The 18,531-nt window shown below is 43.5% G+C and overlaps 2 pseudogenes; both read right to left on the bottom strand.

The window, feature by feature from the left end:
* Positions 1–536: 536 nt before the first annotated feature.
* LOC103740659 lies at positions 537–13,702 on the bottom strand (annotated as a pseudogene).
* Positions 13,703–14,495: 793 nt separating this feature from the next.
* Positions 14,496–15,519, bottom strand: LOC103740660 (annotated as a pseudogene).
* Positions 15,520–18,531: the final 3,012 nt, after the last annotated feature.

Below are 18,531 nucleotides of genomic sequence, written 5' to 3' on the forward strand. Positions count from 1 at the left end.
GGAGATTATTCTTGATAGTCTTGGTGAGCCAAACCTAGTCACTGAGAAGCAAAATTCTAAAAGAGAGAAAACAAAAGAAAGGGATACTCTATGAGACTTCCTGCAGCCTTGATTTTCATTCAGGGAGTGTCATAATGCACATCTGTTATGCAGAACTGTAAGAACATAAACGGGCATTGTTTAAGCCATAAAAGTGGTGCCAATTCTTTAGAGCAAAATAGGAACATCATACGGGCACAGATAAGCAACATAAATAGAAAAGATGGGTAGAGAAGCTGGCAGGCTGGAGGTCAGGCAGGTGATGGGGGATTGTATGAACAGTCAGAGATGCAGGCAGGTGGGAGACAAGTAGAAAGATGAGCAGACAGAAAACCCCAAGCATGTAACAGAAGGGAAGACAGACAAGAAGAGAAACCTCAGCAGGCAGGTGAGAAAAAGAACACGCACACAGATAAAAGCAGAATGAGCACAGGCAGGCAACAGAAATGCATGACAGCAGGAGCCTCTCAGGGCCTGTCATTACCCAGTGTCCAGGATTATTGGCGCTTCCTGAGACGTAGGTGAATCCCATTCTTGGGCTTCAGTATAGCTTCCAGCCTGAGGACAGGGATCTTGCTGGGATCTTGCAGCAGCTCAGAGCAGGCTCAGAGCCACAGCCACTTTCAGCTCATTCATGGCAAAATGTTTCCCAAGGCACTTCCTAAGCCATGGAAGAGACAGTCAAAGAAATGGTTTGAATCCTTGTCTGAACTGGGCTGAGACTGGCTCCTGAGTCCCAGTTCAGGGTCCTCTCTCATGAAGTCAGTATCTATTCAGATGAACTTCTAGTCCAAGTCTTGGTTCAGACTCCCCTGGCATTTGACAAGGCCTCCTATTTTCCTGAACTTGCCTGACTTTTGCTCTCAGAGGTGTGAAATCTCTGATACTACACTAAGGCTCTAAGTAACAGAGCCTAATATTTATCATCTTTAAGAGTTAGTCATTAGTCACTTTATTCCCTCCATTAAGGATCTGTGAGTCCCCATTGTGAAAACTACTAGTCAGATCTACAGGGGAAGGAGTGACCCACACTCCTAGATTCACCACCACTGAGAACAAAGGATTTACAATACTGAAAAGAGAAATGGATACCAATAAATAAGCCACCAGAGACGGCACCAGATCAGAGATCTTCAGGCTTCAGCTACATCTGTCTCCCAACAAGTCAGGCTCCACCGCAACTCTCCCGCTCAGCCAGCCAATTCCACCCCAGAAATGACTCTGCTCGTGAACTTCAGTTTCCTGTCTTGAACATCTCTGATCTCTTGGCTTCCTCTTCCCACTGACCCTCCCTTGCCCTCCATCAGGCAGAACAATGTCCTGTTGCCACAGTTGCAGCCACATGCTCTGTGGGCTATTGAGTCCCCACCTCTTATATACACAGCCCTACTTCCTACCTCAGTTCATGTTGAGGTTACTGAAATTTTTCTCCATCTCCCACTGCCTTAATATCTTAAAGGCACATTCCAATGACCAGCTAGACCTCACTCCTTTCTGTCATCTATCCCTTTCCCTACCAGACCCCCAAGGCTTCATCAGAACTACATTCAAGGAGCGATCATGCTCAAGCACCTTGGACAGTGTCAGGAACATTAAAGCATTCAACAAACTGCGCAAAAACTAACTTGGAATGAATGATGGAAGGAAGAAATGATGTCTCTGTCAAGTGTAAGCGTCTGACTCTTACAACATCTTTTTGTTCTTGCTGCAAAACCGGGGGCAATATTCTTTCCTGTGTCCCAGGTCTTGGCACAGACAACCTTTTACATTCTTTGCATTTGAATTAAGTAGAAAACTCAAAGGACAAAGGAATACAAAGAAAGTAAAATCTTGTTCTCCCTATCAGCTGATCTACCTATTCTTTACTGTTCCTTGGTCTTAGCAACCCTACTTACAGTCAACAGGTAAGAGGAAGTATACTCAGCTTTAGAATAAAATCAGTCATAAGAGCCTGTTTACCGATGAATAATTCACTTAAAACCCAGAGAAAGTTAATTTGACATTTGAAGAAGTCAGATAACAAACATTCTAAAAATACTTGCTGCTACTAATATTAACACATTTTATACCAGTTAGTATTGCAAGGGGGAATATTGTGATCCCTTAAAGATTATCACATCAGGTTTTTGGGAGTTGCTTCTCTACAGATCCTTCAGATGAGTTCAAACTGTGCCCATGAAAAGCTTTTCAAATGCCATTTCAAAGCAAAATAGCTGAGTTGATTTTTTTTCTTTTTTACAAAAACATCTCACATTTCCATCTTTATAATTTTTATCTGAAGTTGGAATATATGATCCTTAAAGGTGATAAAGAATATAGATCTTATGTCATCAGTCAAATTTTGACAGCTTGGAAAGTTCTAAGCACTAAGCACAGAGACAATGCACTTAATGTAAAACTTTCCCAGAAGGGTCACTAACCTTTTAGACATCAGCCTGAACAGCTGTATATAGTAGACATTCAGAAAACAAACCCAGGCAAACTAACCACTTGCTGTAATGATTCTAGGCTTAGAGAACTACCCAGAAAGGCTAGCTGAGTTGAAAGTATGTAGAAAGAAAAATATCCCTGTAGTAGCCCTGGCAACTGAAAAGCATGGCACGTATAGTTAAATTCACATGAAAAAAATATAATTTGTATGAAATACACAAAAATTCAATAAAAACAAATTTTTTTAAAAAAAACTCTAATTTGTAACATTCTGTCCCTAAAGTGTGAAAACACTAGAACACACCGAAGTGTGCAGCAATTTTGCTGGCCATTGGGAAGATCAGATCAAAGTCTCCATGGTTTACCATGAAGTATTTATTAACTTCCCTTTGTGAATATCCACATGGAGTTTTACCCAAAAAAAAACCAGTAGATGAGACCATATTGGAATACGCCATACAGCAAGAGAAAGGAGCAGAAATATCAGATATGGGATAAGTGATTCTTCTTTTGTCCCCACCCTGCTACCAACCCAGGGGAAAACTCACCTTAGTTCTCCTGAGAAAGGTAGGAAGGCATGGCTGTGTCAAGCAGAATGTGGTGCAAACCTGGAAGGGTCAAACACCTGCATAAAGAGCATGAGAGACATGAGTGGGGGGAATCAATCATCTGTTCCACCCATGAAAAGGTTGAATTCTCAGAGGTAAGAGAGGGGTTATTAGTCTGAGAGTTTTCCCCTGCCCTCATACTTCTGTGTTTGGCCATGCCTTTGGGTTGTGGTGAAGAGCATAAAAGGAAAGCATGACTGGGATACGTGTGGGGCAATTAAGAGACAGAGAGAAGACTAATTATGTCCATGGAGTGGATCCCTGATCTATGAGCGAGCAGGGTAAATACATGCACAAAAGACCTTGTGCCATAAATCATAATTTAACCAATATGATCTGTCACAAGAGGTTCAAGCATGCTTGGGAAAGTATCTAAGCACAAATGAAGAACAGAAAATGATTCTGGAATAAGAAATAAGAAAGAGAAGCTCACGGTGAAATCAGTTAAGTCGCTACTTACATTCTTTAAATATACTCCATAAGTTTTAGAGGAAAGAAATTAATTCACTCAGTCTTCATAATCACTCACAAACAAAAGCACTTTTATGTCTTCATTATTCATATTCGGCACCAGAGACATAGAGACACAGAGTGACACTTCACACAAAGAGCATGTGGTAGTGCAGAGATCATATCCGATGGCAGATGAGACACCTGCTGTCATGACGGGGGACTCAGTTGTGGTTATCTGCTGGTCTGTGCCATCAACCTAAGATTTCCTGATTTCCCTCATTTGCTGCAACTCAAGAAAAGACCATCTTCCTAACTTTATCTGATTCTCTCTCCATCCTCCACATATCAAAGAATGAAAATTTTAGGGATCAAGTTGTAAATCTACACGAGAGGCTCTGAATGTGAATATCCATGTGGAGACTCTGAGGATTGAGTTTCTTTCTTTTATGTATCACAATGGAGCCATACACACATTCTATCAAATATAAAGAATGATTTTTAAACTATATAATGAAGAGGGAAGGTCTGTGTACCTTAAGTCAGAAATCAAAGTCTGGATTTTAGAATCTAAAATATTGTACGGTCCAAATGGAGGGAGCAGTAATCAGAAGGCCTTAGATTCCAAAGGTGACTGAGGAATTAACTCTGGGAAATTAAAGAATTGTACAATATTATTCCCATAAAATTGAAAGTAATCTTACAAATCATGTAAGCTACTGTCTGAAAAAGAGAAGATTCCTTAAATATTGAAATTAATACTTTTTGAAATGTTGCTGTGACCCAGTCAAGTGCTACCATTTTTTAAAATTTATTTTATGCATGTGAATGTATTGCCAATGCTTTTAACCACTGAGCCATCTCCCCAACCCCAAGTGCTACCATTTTATACATGTCATGCTAAGTATGAAATAAATGCTGATTTACTGGCAGGGAAAAGGAGACCTAAGGAGTTTCAGAACTACTGAAGAACACGTAGAGTTCCAATCTTCCATTGTCCATATTGAGTGCTCCTGTGAATGACTTTGGAAAGGTATACATTTTGGCAAGGAGCGTCCATCCAGAAAGGTAACAGGTTTGCTAAGCACTCTAATTATAACTGGAACTGAAGAATAGGGCCTCTTTGATGTACATGGTGGTATAGGGCATCTGGTCCAGGTGGTCCCTGAAGCAAAGCTCACCCTGAAGGTGAGCTGAGGCAAAACAAGTTTCCTCCTTCCAGAGAGTCAGTGTTCTCCCACCTCCTGAGCTCCTGAGCTCTCACCTACCAGTTGATGGAGATTCCACCACCTAGGAGACTTTGAACTTCCTCTCTGCATCTTTGCTGGTTCTCAGGGTGTGTGTCCAAATCATAAAAGATCCAAGAGATACCACTAGCTGTGGTTTCATGGCCCTCAAACATTAAGGTGTCTACCTTATCACGCAGGTCCTTATCAGAAAAGCTGCTCCACCTGGAAGAGAACATGGAAGAGAGAGAAGGTTTGTTCTTTGTTCCTCATTTTGCACATGAAGACAAAACCTCAGGCCATTCCCTCACACACTCATGCTGGAAAGCAGGAGGATGTCCAGGAAACCCAAATCCCTCTTCCTATTGACCTCCTCTAGCTCTCCCTCATCATGCAGCTGAGCCTTCCTCTACTTGATTTCTTGGTCTATCCCAGGACAGTGGTTATCAGGCAGGGCCAAGAACTACAGAAACTCTCAATATTATAAGCCCCCTCTCCCACCTGTGTGTCCTGAAGTATTTGGGGGGCTGTGTGGGTCAGTGTTCTGAGTCTAGCATCATCTGACGAAGGTCAGGTCTTTCCCACCTCAGCCGACAGAGGCTTTGTTTGAGCTGCTAGGATGGATCTCATGCAACATCATCAATTTGATAGTATGTTACAAGTAACTCACCTGAAAGTTTCCTGACATCCTAGCCTCTCATCTTCCTATGCCAGTACTAGGGGAGGATCCAGCATGAATCTATCAAAAGCCCTTCAGGTAACTGGAGTCTAATGGAGCCTAAGAGACCACACACAAGTCATTTTGGTTGAACCTGTTAAAGAAGAGGCAGGAGGACGAGACAAAACCTGTATGCTCATGAGCAATTTGGCATATACAGCTAGCCCTGTGACCATCAGAAATGAGCCTGTAGATGGTATCGTTCTGGTGAAAGACATGCTTCACATAGCGAAAGATATTCTTCACACAGGAAAAAGACAGGTACTTTAGGTCACTGACAGCCTGGAGGTAGGACTAGGAATTCCTGAGGGAGAAGATACACAACAGGCTGGTAATAGGAATTCTTACCAGGAAACAAAGTAGACTCTGGGTAGACATTCCCTATATGATTGGGTAGGAAATACTGAGGCACCCCTCAGTTCTGTCATTCAGCTCTTATCACTTGAGGATGGTGTGAGTAGTCAGATTCCTACCCATGCTAGGGATCAAAGGTCTGTAGCTGGAACAATGTTTGTTCTAGCCTGAAATTACAGATTGGCCTAGGGTCAGAACCTTCCTTCTTATGGAGGTGAGCATCCAGTTAGTAAGAACAAGAACCACCACTACAGGGTAGTCACTGACCTGCCCAGTTGGACACTGCCCTGTACTTGAAGGCACACTTCATGATGGTGTCCAGGGTCATCAAAGAAATATGTTGGTAGATCTTCAGAGATTTGTCCTTGCTGATGATCTGCTCCCATTTGTCCTATGTTGGGAGGGGAACAGTGAGGTTTTGTTCGTGGTAGTGGTGGTGGTTGTTTGTTTCCCTATTCCTGTGCAAATTAGATTTAGAAATTCCTGAAAGCACTCTTCAGTTTTCTGGAAGATGAATTAGATTTGAGAAACTGATAGCTCCCATATATGAAAACAAAATGTGTTAATGAAATTAAAGTTTGTGGACCTGCATGAGTACTCTTAATTGGAGACACCGTTGATTTCACTTCCTTTTCAACCACCAAAAGTTCACTAAGCACTGGGAGATCAGAAATCAGATTTCTGATGAGAATATAGTGATGGTATTACAGGTTTAGTAGTAAGAATGTGGACCTTGTATCCATTTCACTGTATGAATCATACAAGTCCATGCAAAAGCCCTGGGTCCCAAGACAGAACCTTACTGAGTAACATCCTTGGATGTCTACCCTGCCACTGAAGCCACCATTGTCCAACCAGCCAGAGAGAAATAGTCCTATTCTGTAACACAAAAGTAAGAGGTAGCGTCTGCGTCCATTAAGATTCTGTCTTTTTTGGGTGATGAGCATAATAATGCTCAGTCTTGATGCCTGGTCCTCTGTCTAATCTACTATTGAGAAACCTACTCTCACAGTAATGGCTTGGGAGTTTTATTCCATGGGAATGTCTAAATGTCTGCATAGTAAATAGAATATGGCTGTGCACTGTAAACAGATGAGTGGAAATGAGTGAAACAGGCAGACTCACCAGCATCACTCTCAGAGTCTGCCATGATCCCCACATAGAGCTTCAGAATGTTGTAATGAAAGACTGGAGTCAGCATCTGCCAGTGCTGGAACCATTTTTGGCCATTCAACAGGTGCAAGCCATACCCTGTGCCAGAAAGATTTATATACAGGGGTGTGAGAGTTACAGGACAATGAAGAAGCCTCGGAAACTTTTGGAGGCATGAATGGTGGTGGTCCTAAGGGAAGACAGCCGAGAAGGCAGAGCTTCTGGGACAAAGACATTAACGAGAAGTACTTTTGGGGAACATTAATGTCCTACTATTGTGTAGAATTTATCTCTGAAGGAAACAGGGAGTCTCATGAGACTCAAGAAGTAAATGAACCTCACAAATCCCAAAAGCTTAAAGTAATAAGATTCACAAGGCCCCTCCCCAAAGTTATAGAAGTAGTGAATGGTCGCTGGGGAGAAGAGAGGAGGCAAAGCTGCCTGGAGGAGGCTCTCTGACCAACCAAGCTGCCTGGAGGAGGCTCTCTGATCTTTCAAGTTACCTGGGAGTCATAAACAAAGCCCCACGGTTACAACTGTGCTGAGGTGGGTTGTTTGGTGTTACAACTGCCTTTCAGTTGTTCCTGCTCCTCTAAGTCACCCCTCACCCATACTCCTGCAAGTAAACCCCAAGTTGGACTTGGTAGCATCATTACGTTGGCCTGTCATGGTTCCCTATCTGGAACGAGTAGATGTTTTCTCCCGTTTCCTTCAGAAAGGCACATAAAACACCAACTTGAAATGATACATCCGATTTGATCATGACAGACATGAGACAAATCTTCAGAGTTGAAAGAAGAGATAAAACAATGCTGCTCTGAGAATTTTGGAGATGAGTAGGGGAAAATGTGAAAAGAACTAAGCATTAGAGGGTCCCACACTAGCATAAAGAAAAGGTGAGGATCTAGTCAAAAGAGAAACGAGACCTCTTCAACGGCAGCAAGGAAAAAGAGGTAACACTCGGAAAACTTAACTGGAGAGTGACCAGAATCCTAGTTTTCAGGTATATACAATACAAAGCATCAAGAATCTGTAGATGTCAGCCTTTGGGTCTGAAAGAAGAGTTTTTTATAGGAAACTAGCATTAATAATATAAGGCAGCCTTCAAGGAGTTGATTGAGGCCATGGGTTTTGATGAATCCATATTGCAGCATCCCTTGTCCTCTCCCACCACTTCCATCTCTCTGTTTCTATTGGCACAGTCAGTTGCTCAGAAAGGCAGACTCTATGTGCCAGAAACTAAACATCCCATGACTGTTCTGAGAAGTTTCTGAAACACACCATCTATGTCCTTAATGCCGAAGAACAAAGCAGAGCATTTTGGCCTATATCATGAGTCATCCCATGGCCTAGCCAGTAATTGCAGGTCTTAAACCCAAGGCTATATGAATACAATGTATTTCTTGAAGAAATGGGACAATTCATAAAACAGACCACTATTCATTTATGGAACTAAGGAAGAAAATAAATTCAGATACAGACAATAGTTACAAATTTAGTACTCAATAAATGTTGTTGACTTAATTTATATTGTAGCCTGAGAAGAGGGATGGCAAGGTGAAGGGTCACATATTGACATTTCTGCTGCCAACCTTCTGGCATTCTTCAGATTCTAAAGCATGTACTCAAGAGAGAAGACCTGCTGTGGATGAGATAAAATATATTCTCACCTGCTCTCCCCAGGAGAATCTTCATAGAGTCATGGTCTAGAACTGGATGAGTGGCCTAGTCCCCCAGGGCTAGCAAGGAAAACACTAGGGAATTTCTCTACACATCGCATTAGTTGTAGCTCCTGGTCCTCTTAGAACTGCCACCAAGGAAAATAAAGCCAATAAAACGTTTTTGCCCTCCTCCTCCTCCTCCTCTCCTCCTCTCCTCCTCTCCTCCTCTCCTCCTCTCCTCCTCTCCTCCTCTCCTCCTCTCCTCCTCTCCTCCTCTCCTCCTCTCCTCCTCTCCTCCTCTCCTCCTCTCCTCCTCTCCTCCTCTCCTCCTCTCCTCCTCTCCTCCTCTCCTCCTCTCCTCCTCTCCTCCTCTCCTCCTCTCCTCCTCTCCTCCTCTCCTCCTCTCCTCCTCTCCTCCTCTCCTCCTCTCCTCCTCTCCTCCTCTCCTCCTCTCCTCCTCTCCTCCTCTCCTCCTCTCCTCCTCTCCTCCTCTCCTCCTCTCCTCCTCTCCTCCTCTCCTCCTCTCCTCCTCTCCTCCTCTCCTCCTCTCCTCCTCTCCTCCTCTCCTCCTCTCCTCCTCTCCTCCTCTCCTCCTCTCCTCCTCTCCTCCTCTCCTCCTCTCCTCCTCTCCTCCTCTCCTCCTCTCCTCCTCTCCTCCTCTCCTCCTCTCCTCCTCTCCTCCTCTCCTCCTCTCCTCCTCTCCTCCTCTCCTCCTCTCCTCCTCTCCTCCTCTCCTCCTCTCCTCCTCTCCTCCTCTCCTCCTCTCCTCCTCTCCTCCTCTCCTCCTCTCCTCCTCCTCCTCTTCTCCTTCTTCTTCTTCTTCTTCTTCTTCTTCTTCTTCTTCTTCTTCTTCGACAGGCTCTAATATGCAGTTCTAGCTGAAATAAAATGAAGTTATTAGTGTGGACCCTAATCCACTGATGGGGTACTTATGAAAGAGGAGATAAGATGTGAAGTGACACAGTATGAAGAGGAGGAACCATGTCCGTGACCACCATGACCTAGGACTTCTATTCTCCATACAGAGACATTTCTGCTGTTTCAGTGACCCAGTCTATGGTAGCCCTAACACTCCAGGTAATGCTGTGGTTAGGGAACCAATTGTTAACATAAATTGTTTTCCTGAAGAAAGGGGAAATCAATGGTAAATGATATACCCATGTGACTGCATTGAACCCAACCCTGCTCATCCTATGGTGCCCTGCCCCCTTGGGTTTCTAAAGCTCCCAGGTGACTCTCTATAATCATTCTTCGACTTTATGTTTCTTGGCCCTGTGCTGGCAAATTAGTTCCAAACTCCACCATTTCTGTGTCCTTGGAGTCAAATGAATAGTATGGCTCACGGTAACCATACTTTATTTGTAAGAAAAGCATAACTTCAGGGTAGAATCAGTAAGTTCATATTGGAGAGTGAATAAGAAAATTTTCACTAATAGCCTTGTTTCAAGAGAGATTCAATAAGTTATTAGGAATCAGTTTAATATTTTAGCTAATTAGTAGAAAGCTAGTGTTAAACTTCTGCCCCTCAAGGCTCAGGGATCATTGAAGAAGAAGGGGCAGAAAGACTGTAAGACCAATGGTGGTGGATGACCACAAAGAAACAGTTTTCCAGTCAGTTGGTCAGTTACTCATATGCACTCACAGCAACAGTGACAGCACGCACAAGTCAAACCAGAAAAAAAATCCTAACATAGACACAAGGAAGTGGGTAAGAAACTCCAGTTCCACCTAAGGAAATTGTGAGAACAGATGGCTGCTGGGAGGGGTAGAGACAGTCTCTTTCAGGCATGAGATTCTTGGTAGGTTAACCAGGCTCCAGTGGATGGACCCACACTGAAGGACATTTGGAGACACAAATTATACTTTATAGACCTTATTATATGTAATAGATCACATTAAGTTGGGTAGGGGGCAATATGGGGCTATGGGGATAGGAGAGGGGATCTAAATATCATCAAATTATATTGTATAATATTTAATTTTAAAAATAGAGATTCAAAATCTGAGGTTAGAGTTAAAACAAAGTCCTGTGAAACATGAGGACAGTGGGCATCCAGGATACAGAAAATACAGAACCACAGACTAGGAGCTATGCAGCTACTGAGTCTCTCCTTTTGTACACATATCAGTACACTTAAAAAGCTGGTGACACAGAAATGAATCAACAGAAACATTCTTTTCACCAAGGCAGTTCCGGTTCACATGGTAACCAGAACTTGACTTTCCTTGCTACATTAGCACTTCAATTGACTGTAAGTCCTAACTGTTTGTGGCATATATAATGAAATCCGTTTCTAGAATCTGATTGCAACAGTATACCCAAGACACCCACAGACCATTCAAGTGTGGCTGGGATTTCAGAGTGTTTTTAGGGTTCACCTGTGAGGAGGATGAGAAACTGAAAGAAGAGATTGGTAGATATAAAAAAGTTTCTGTTGCTGTCGGTGAGTGAATACATGAACAGCAGGATAGATGGATTCACTAGATTACTGAACACTTATGTCAGTTGCCTATTGAGGAACTAGGATTTAATCACTGAGCAAATACAACTGGAGCTTATGCTTTAGTGAGGTGGATATGGGGTAGTCTACCTGATATGAGCTGAGAGTGGTCCTGTTTGAGTTCCTGAAGAGGCTGCTCAATGTACCCTGGTCATATTCATCATAAAATCTGCTCCTGTCCTTTGATCCAGTGCGGGGACTGGTCACTGGGTGTCCTTAACTCCTAGTTACACACTTTGGTCCTCTAGGACCACTTAGGTTGGTCCTGCAAAGACATGGAAGAGGTTGTTTAGCACTTTTCTGATTTCTTATCACTCAAGCCATTATGCCAATTGCAACTTGTTCTGATGGCTACATATACATATATATATGTATATATGGAGAGAGAGAGAGAGACTCTTGCTTCTAATTTAGCCAAGAATAGAGATAGTGAATAAGTAAAAGATTTAGAATTATAAGATCTAGAAATATCAGGCTGAAATTTCTGTAAAGCAACAGAAGTTAAAAGGTTATTCAACATTTAAAAACGCGATTTGTTTAAATAGAAATTATTCACTTACTGAGTCTAGAAATTAATTACCAACAGTATAATTGGAATGTCATACTTGTTCCTCTGTCAAATGCTAACTTAGAAAAGAAAATCATTTATCTAGTAACAAGTATATCAAACAAAACAAAAGATCACCATGACTCAAATCAAGACTGATGTGCAAGTTGTTAATATAACAATTTGATTGATGAAACTTTGACTATTGGACTTTGGTTATTTCTCTACACTCAATTTTCATAGTTCCCCTTCTGTTTTTTGTTTGTGTTTTTTGTTATTGCTCTTGTTCTTGTTTTTGAGACAGGGTCTCCCTGTAGCCAAAGTGGCCTAGAACTCACTATGTAGACCAGGCTGGCCTTGATCTCACAGTGATACACCCAATTCTGCCTCCCAAGTGCTACGGTTAAAGGTGTGCACCACCATGCCCCACTGGGTTCCCCTCTATTGATAATTTGGCCTTATAGAAAAGAATGAACTAGCTTTGGAATCCCCCCTGCAGGACTTGAAGGGCGAGGCATCCAACCTGCCTTCCTAAGCTCAGGCTGCTCCTCCCCCTTCCCTGATTACCTCACACACCTGTGCCAGCTTTGTGTTGGGCACTGGGATTCATGGGGTAGGTGCTGTGCTTCATTCCAAGGAGCTTATAGCCTGCTTACTTACAGCTTATAGTCTATTTACTGCAGAGGTAAACAGACTCTATTTTTAAGATATTTTATTATTTTTATTTTATGTGTATAAGTGTATTGCCTGCATGTAGGTAATATTGTGCAATGCCTGCAGAGGACAGAAGAGGTCATCAGATCCCCTGAAACTGGAGTTATGGACAGTTGTTAGCTGCCATGTGGGTGCTGGGATTCAAACTGAGGTCTTCTGCAAGAACAACCATTGTTCTTAACCACTGAGCCATCTCTCCAGCCCCAACAGACCCTATTTAATGGGGAATGTCAAACATCAGTACGACTCAGCTGGAGGACATCAGTTTAACATCTTCACGTTTGTCTGTCATTGTGAGGGTTTCAGCCCTAAGTCACCAATTCTTGAAAAGATTCAAGTCAATTAATTAGTCGTTCCTCTGGATATCATTCAGTCACTGCAGTAAAGTGAGCTCTTTTCTTGTGTTCTGGAGATTTTTGCCTCTGCTGTCGCATACCATGAACCCAGTAGAAGAAGAATTCCACCCCATTAACATTTGAGATCCCAGGCAAACTCTGGGCAATGCAGACATTGAGTGACTGGATGATGAAACATCTAGAAGCCTAGTTTTTTTTTTTGTTGTTGTTGTTGTTGTTGTTGTTGTTGTTGTTGTTGTTTTTGGGGATTGCTGGAACTCTGGAGGAGCTCAGACTGGAGAAGACCCAGGAAAGACTAACCAAAGCCTTGGAAGTGCAGGGCTACCAAGAGAAATGGCAGATCTGCATAATGAAGGGTTGTAGGACAGAACTAAGCAAGAGCAGATTGGCTTCTTGTGAGGGAGTAAGCAATCTATTACTTGAGATTTGCCTAATCTCATAGTTAAGATGGATTTCCACAGAAGCCACATGCTTGTCAGACAACTTTATTTGTTCTTTGGAGCTGGGGATGAGGCTTACTGGTAGATCTCTTCACAAGCATGTGTGAGGCACTGAATCTGATCCCCCAATACCACCAAAGAGATTGCTCCTGGAGACTGACTGAGTAGAATATGTTCATTTCAGTTTCCTTAGCCTCAATTTTCCATGCTATCCTCAAAGATAATATAAGAGCTCCAGCCCTCCCACTTGCATGTCTCACTCCTTCCTACATCTGAGTAATGCCCAAAGAGCCAATGTGAAGGTGGAGACCGGAAATCCTTGAAGACTCTGAGCAGCCACTGTCTGTGCAGGTGCTGCTGGGCCACCATGAACAGCAGCACAGCAGGCTGAGTAGGAAGACAACTTGGAGGAGTCCAGAGGTGCTGCCTAGGAATCTGGTGGGGCTCAGTGCAGAGAAACTTATGATGTAGTGGCTTCTTGGGCACACACTGTCCCTCACCTTCATTGAATCCCCCTTCTTATCCTGCCCATATCCTTGAAAGATGCCCCCACCTCTCTGTGGGAAGGAGAAGGGTGAGAGGGCAGTACCCAACATCAGAGTGCACAGTGAAACAGCGAGATCCACCTTAGAAAACAGAAATTTTCTTTTTTAATTTTTTATTGGACTTTTGTGTATTTCATACATCAAATCATCTTTATACCCTCTTCACCTTTGGCACCCTCCCATACCCCCCCCCCCACAAGACCCATGCACAAGACCCAGTCAAACTTAGGCAGACAAAAACCCAGCACAGAACTATGGAAATCAATAGCAAGCCCTAATCTTAGTCAAAGAATAAGAATTATTGGCAGCTGATTACTGCTGGGTGAGGAAGAGCTAATTTTCATGGAGAGACTGTAGATAGGCTAACTAAATACCAGTGGATGAACTTGCATTGAGGTACATCTTGGTATACTAACTTTACATTAATAGGCCTAAATATAAATGACAGAATTATGAACTCCAGGGGGCTTCTATAGGAGAGTGCCAAAGGGGAAGGGGGAAGGGGATATAAAAATGATTCTATGTATGAAATATACAAAAGCCCAACAAAAAATTAAAAATAAATAAATACAAATTTTTAAAATATACAATCAAAGTCCTAGCCACATTATAGAACTTGGGGATGCTTGCTGCAACCGACTGATGTCACCTTTACCATTCCAGTGTTTAAATCCTGAGTCAAAAATGCCAAAACAAACAAACAAAAAGTTTAATTAAAAAAATAAAACAAAACCATGCCAATGTTACTGCTGCAAGTTAGATTTTGTTAAGAAAGGGTGTAACAGCTCACTCAGTTAAGGAACAGTCTACCTAGAAGCATTTGCAGTGGATGATGGAGGGGCCAGACTCATCGTACTCCTGCTTGCTGATCCACATCTGCTGGAAAGGGGACAGTGAGGCCAGGATAGAGCCACCTATCCACATGTGCTCAGGAGGAGTAATGATCTTGATCTTCATCATGTTAGGAGCCAGAGCAGTGATCTCCTTCTGCATCCTGTCTGAGATGCCAGGGTACATGGTGGTACCACCAGGCAACACTGTGTCGGCATAGAGGTCCTTGTGGATGTCGATGTCATACTTCATAATGGAATTAAAGGTGGTTTCATGGGTACCTCAGGATTCCATGCCCAGGGAGGAAGGCTGGAAGTGCACTTTGGGGAAGTGGAAGCACTGGTTGCCAGTGGTGATGACCTGGCCATCAGGCAGCTCATAGCTCTTCTCCAGGGAGGAGGAAGATGCAGCAGTGGCCATCTCTTGCTCAAAGTCCAGGGCAACGTAGCACAGCTTATCTTTGATGTCATGCACAATTTCCCACTTGGCTATTGTGGTGAAGCTGTAGCCATGCTCAGTCAGGATCTTCATGAGGTAGTCTGTCAGGTGCCAGCCAGCCAGGTCCACATGCAGGATGGCAAGGGGGAAGAGCGTAGCCCTCATAGATGGGCACAGTGTAGGATGGCTGTGTACATGGCTGGGGAGCTGAAGGTCTCGAACATGATCTGGGTCATCTTTCCACAGTTGGCCTTGGGGTTCAAAGGAGCCTCAATGAGCAGCACGTGATGTTCCTTGGGGGCCACGTGCAGCTCGTTGTAGAAGGTGTGGTGCTTCATGTTGTCCCCATTGGTGGCAATGCCTGTGCTCAATGGGGTACTTCACGGTCAGGATGCCTCTCTTGCTTTGGGCCGCATCACCCATGTAGGAGTCCTTCTGGCCATGCTCACCATCACACCCTGCTGCCATGGGCAGCCCGAGATGGATGGCAACATGGCCCTGGGGAGCATTATCACCCAGGGCCCAGGAAGCGGGCGTTGCACTTGCCAGAGCAGATTGAGCACAGCTATATCATCATCCATTCACAGGGTAGATGGGGACTCCTCAGTTGCACTAAATTATCCCCTTCCAGTTCTCTGTTTGAACCACCCTCACTCTCTCAGGGTCTCATGGTCCTGACAGCCAATCGAGAAACCACATAACACAGTTTTATTTGAATTTTGCATAGTTTATATTGCCATTCAAGCCCTGCATTCCTGGCTCCCAGCTTTCCCATCAGTTTTCATCTCACCCCACTGGGCCCAGCAGAGTTCTCAAGGGGCAGAGCAGGCTGTCTCCCTTCCTGCTCCCCACTCCAGTCAGGCCCAGCAGAGTTCGCAAGGGGCAGAGCAGGCTGTCTCCCTTCCTGCTCCCCGCTCCAGTCAGCAGCAGCTTTGCTCCCAGAGTTCCAGTTATGGCCTCAGGGATAACTCTTCATCTCTCAGTGGCTGGGCTAACTCTCCTTCCCAGTGTGCACTCACAGCTGTCCTTAGCCCTGCCCCTAGAAGGAGGTGGGGCCAGGGCTTAGCAGAGGAACATTCCAGTCACAACAGTCAAGCCTTTTCTTTAATATTCCAACTTACTGGAATATAAAGCTTTAAGGTATTTCTTAAGTTTTCTCAAGTCCATTGGTATCTTTTGTAATGTCTTCCTTTTCATCTCTAATTTTATTAATTTGGTTCTTCTCTTTTTTGATTAGTTTGGTAATGGGTTTTCAGTTTTATCTTTTCAAAACACCAACTGTATTAGTCTGGGTTCTCTAAAGAAACAGAACAAGTAGTATATATATATATATATATATATATATATATATATATATATATATATATATATATATATATATATATATATATATATATATATATATATATATATATATATATATACACACTATATATATATTGGATTTATCAGCTTGGCTCACAGGATAGAGTCCTAGTACTGTCCAACAATGGCTGCACCACACTGGAGAGGCTGAGAATCCATAGTCATTCGTCCATGAGGCTGGATGTTGCAGTAGTCCCAATTTGGCACGGAAGGTCTAATAAATTTCAAAAGATCAGCTAGTCTTAAGTCTACAGCAGCAAGATGAACTCACCAGTGAGAGAGAAGGCAAGCGGCAAAAAGCTTGTGCTCTCCTCTGCCATGGCCTTTTATACCAGCTGCCATCAGAAGGTAACACCCACATTTGGGTGTGTCTTCCAGCTTCAGATGATCCAATCAAGAAGATCTTTCCCATTTCAGTTAACCCAGGTCAGCTTTCGTGAGTGGGAGTCCATGCTGTTGAGCCCATGCATAACCTCCATCTCTGCCACCATGGCCACTTTGTTCATGGGACCATTGAGCAATGACAGGGATAGCTGAAGAAAGAGGCTGACAGTCCACAGAGTGGGTCATCCAATCCACTTGATTATTGAACTTATCTTCTGCTGAAGCCACTTTTTGATGAGCATTAACATGAGACACAAGTATGTTCACACCCTTTGCCAATTTGGAGAGATCTATCCACATACTTCTTCCCCAAATGTCTTTCTCACCAATTTTCCAATCGTGCTCCTTTCAAGTCCCTGACCATCCAGCCAAACCATTGGCTACAGCCCATGAATCAGTATATAATCAGACTTCTGCCCATTTCTCCTTCCAAGCAAAATGCACAACCATGTGCACTGCCTGAAATTCTGCCCATTGTGAAGATTTTCCTTCACCAGAGTCCTTCAGGGATTTTCCACAAATTGGCTGTAATGCTACAGCTGTCCACTTCTGAGTAGTGCCTGCATAGCATGCAGAACCATCTGTAAATCAACCCCTAGTCTTCTCTTCCTCAGTCAACAGATCATAAGACACAACCCATGAAGCCATAGGTGCATGCTTGAGAACAGAAAGCATTGTGACAGAAATAGGAACCATAGGCATTTGGGCAACTTCTTAATGTAACTTGCTTGTGCCCTCTTGGCCTGCCTGGGCCCAATCACATATATACTACTTTCATTTGATAATGGATTGTTGCTGTGCACAATGTGGATCAGATAACACCCAGCTCATGATGGGCAGCTCTGGTTGCATGGTGACTTGGTGGCCCCTTGTCAAACATTCAGTTTCCACTAAGGCCAATAGCAGGCTAAGAGCTGTCTCTCAAAGGGAGAAGAGATGTTCACAGATGAAGGCAAAGCCTTACTCCAAAATCCCAATGGCCTCCAAACAGCATCTCTATCTGCCACTGATACCTCAAGCACCATCGGGTCTGCTGGATCATATGGCCCAAGGGGCAGAGCAGCTTGTACAGCAGCCTGGACCTGTTGAAGGGCCCGTTCCTGTTCCAGGCCCCACTCAATTTTAGCTGCCTTCCAAGTCAGTTGATATATGGGTCGTAGTAACACACCCAGATGAGGAACGTCCTGCCTCTAGAATCCGAACAAGCCCACCAAGCGTTGTGCTTCTTTCTTGGTGGAGGGATGGACCAAGTGCAACAACTTATTCTTCACCTTAGAGGGAATGTCTCTGCATGCTCCATACCACTGAACTCCTAGAAATTTCTCTGAAGTAGAAGGCCCTTGAATTTTGGTTGGATCTATTTCCCATCCTCTCATGTGCATATGCTTTACCAACAAGTCCAGACTATTTGCTGCCTCCTGCTCACTGGATCCAATCAGCATAACATCATTAATATAGTGAACCAGTGTTGTATTTTGTGGAAGAGTCAGGAGATCAAGATCCCTTTGAACCACATTATGGCACAATGCTGGAGAGTTAATATATCCTTTAGGCAGGATAGTAAAGGTATACTGTTGGCCTTGCCAGCTGAATGCAAATTGCTTCTGGTGGTCCTTATGAACTGGTATCGAGAAGAAAACATTTGTCAAATCAATAGCTGCATACCAGGTACCAGGAGATGTATTAATCTGCTCAAGTAAGGAAACCACATCTGGTACAGCAGCTGCAATGCGAGTCACTACTTGATTGGGAGATGTAAGACAAATAAACCC

The sequence above is a fragment of the Nannospalax galili genome, unplaced genomic scaffold (assembly GCF_000622305.1).
Source record: "Nannospalax galili isolate Female #2095 unplaced genomic scaffold, S.galili_v1.0 scaffold681, whole genome shotgun sequence".
Lineage (NCBI taxonomy): Eukaryota > Metazoa > Chordata > Mammalia > Rodentia > Spalacidae > Nannospalax > Nannospalax galili.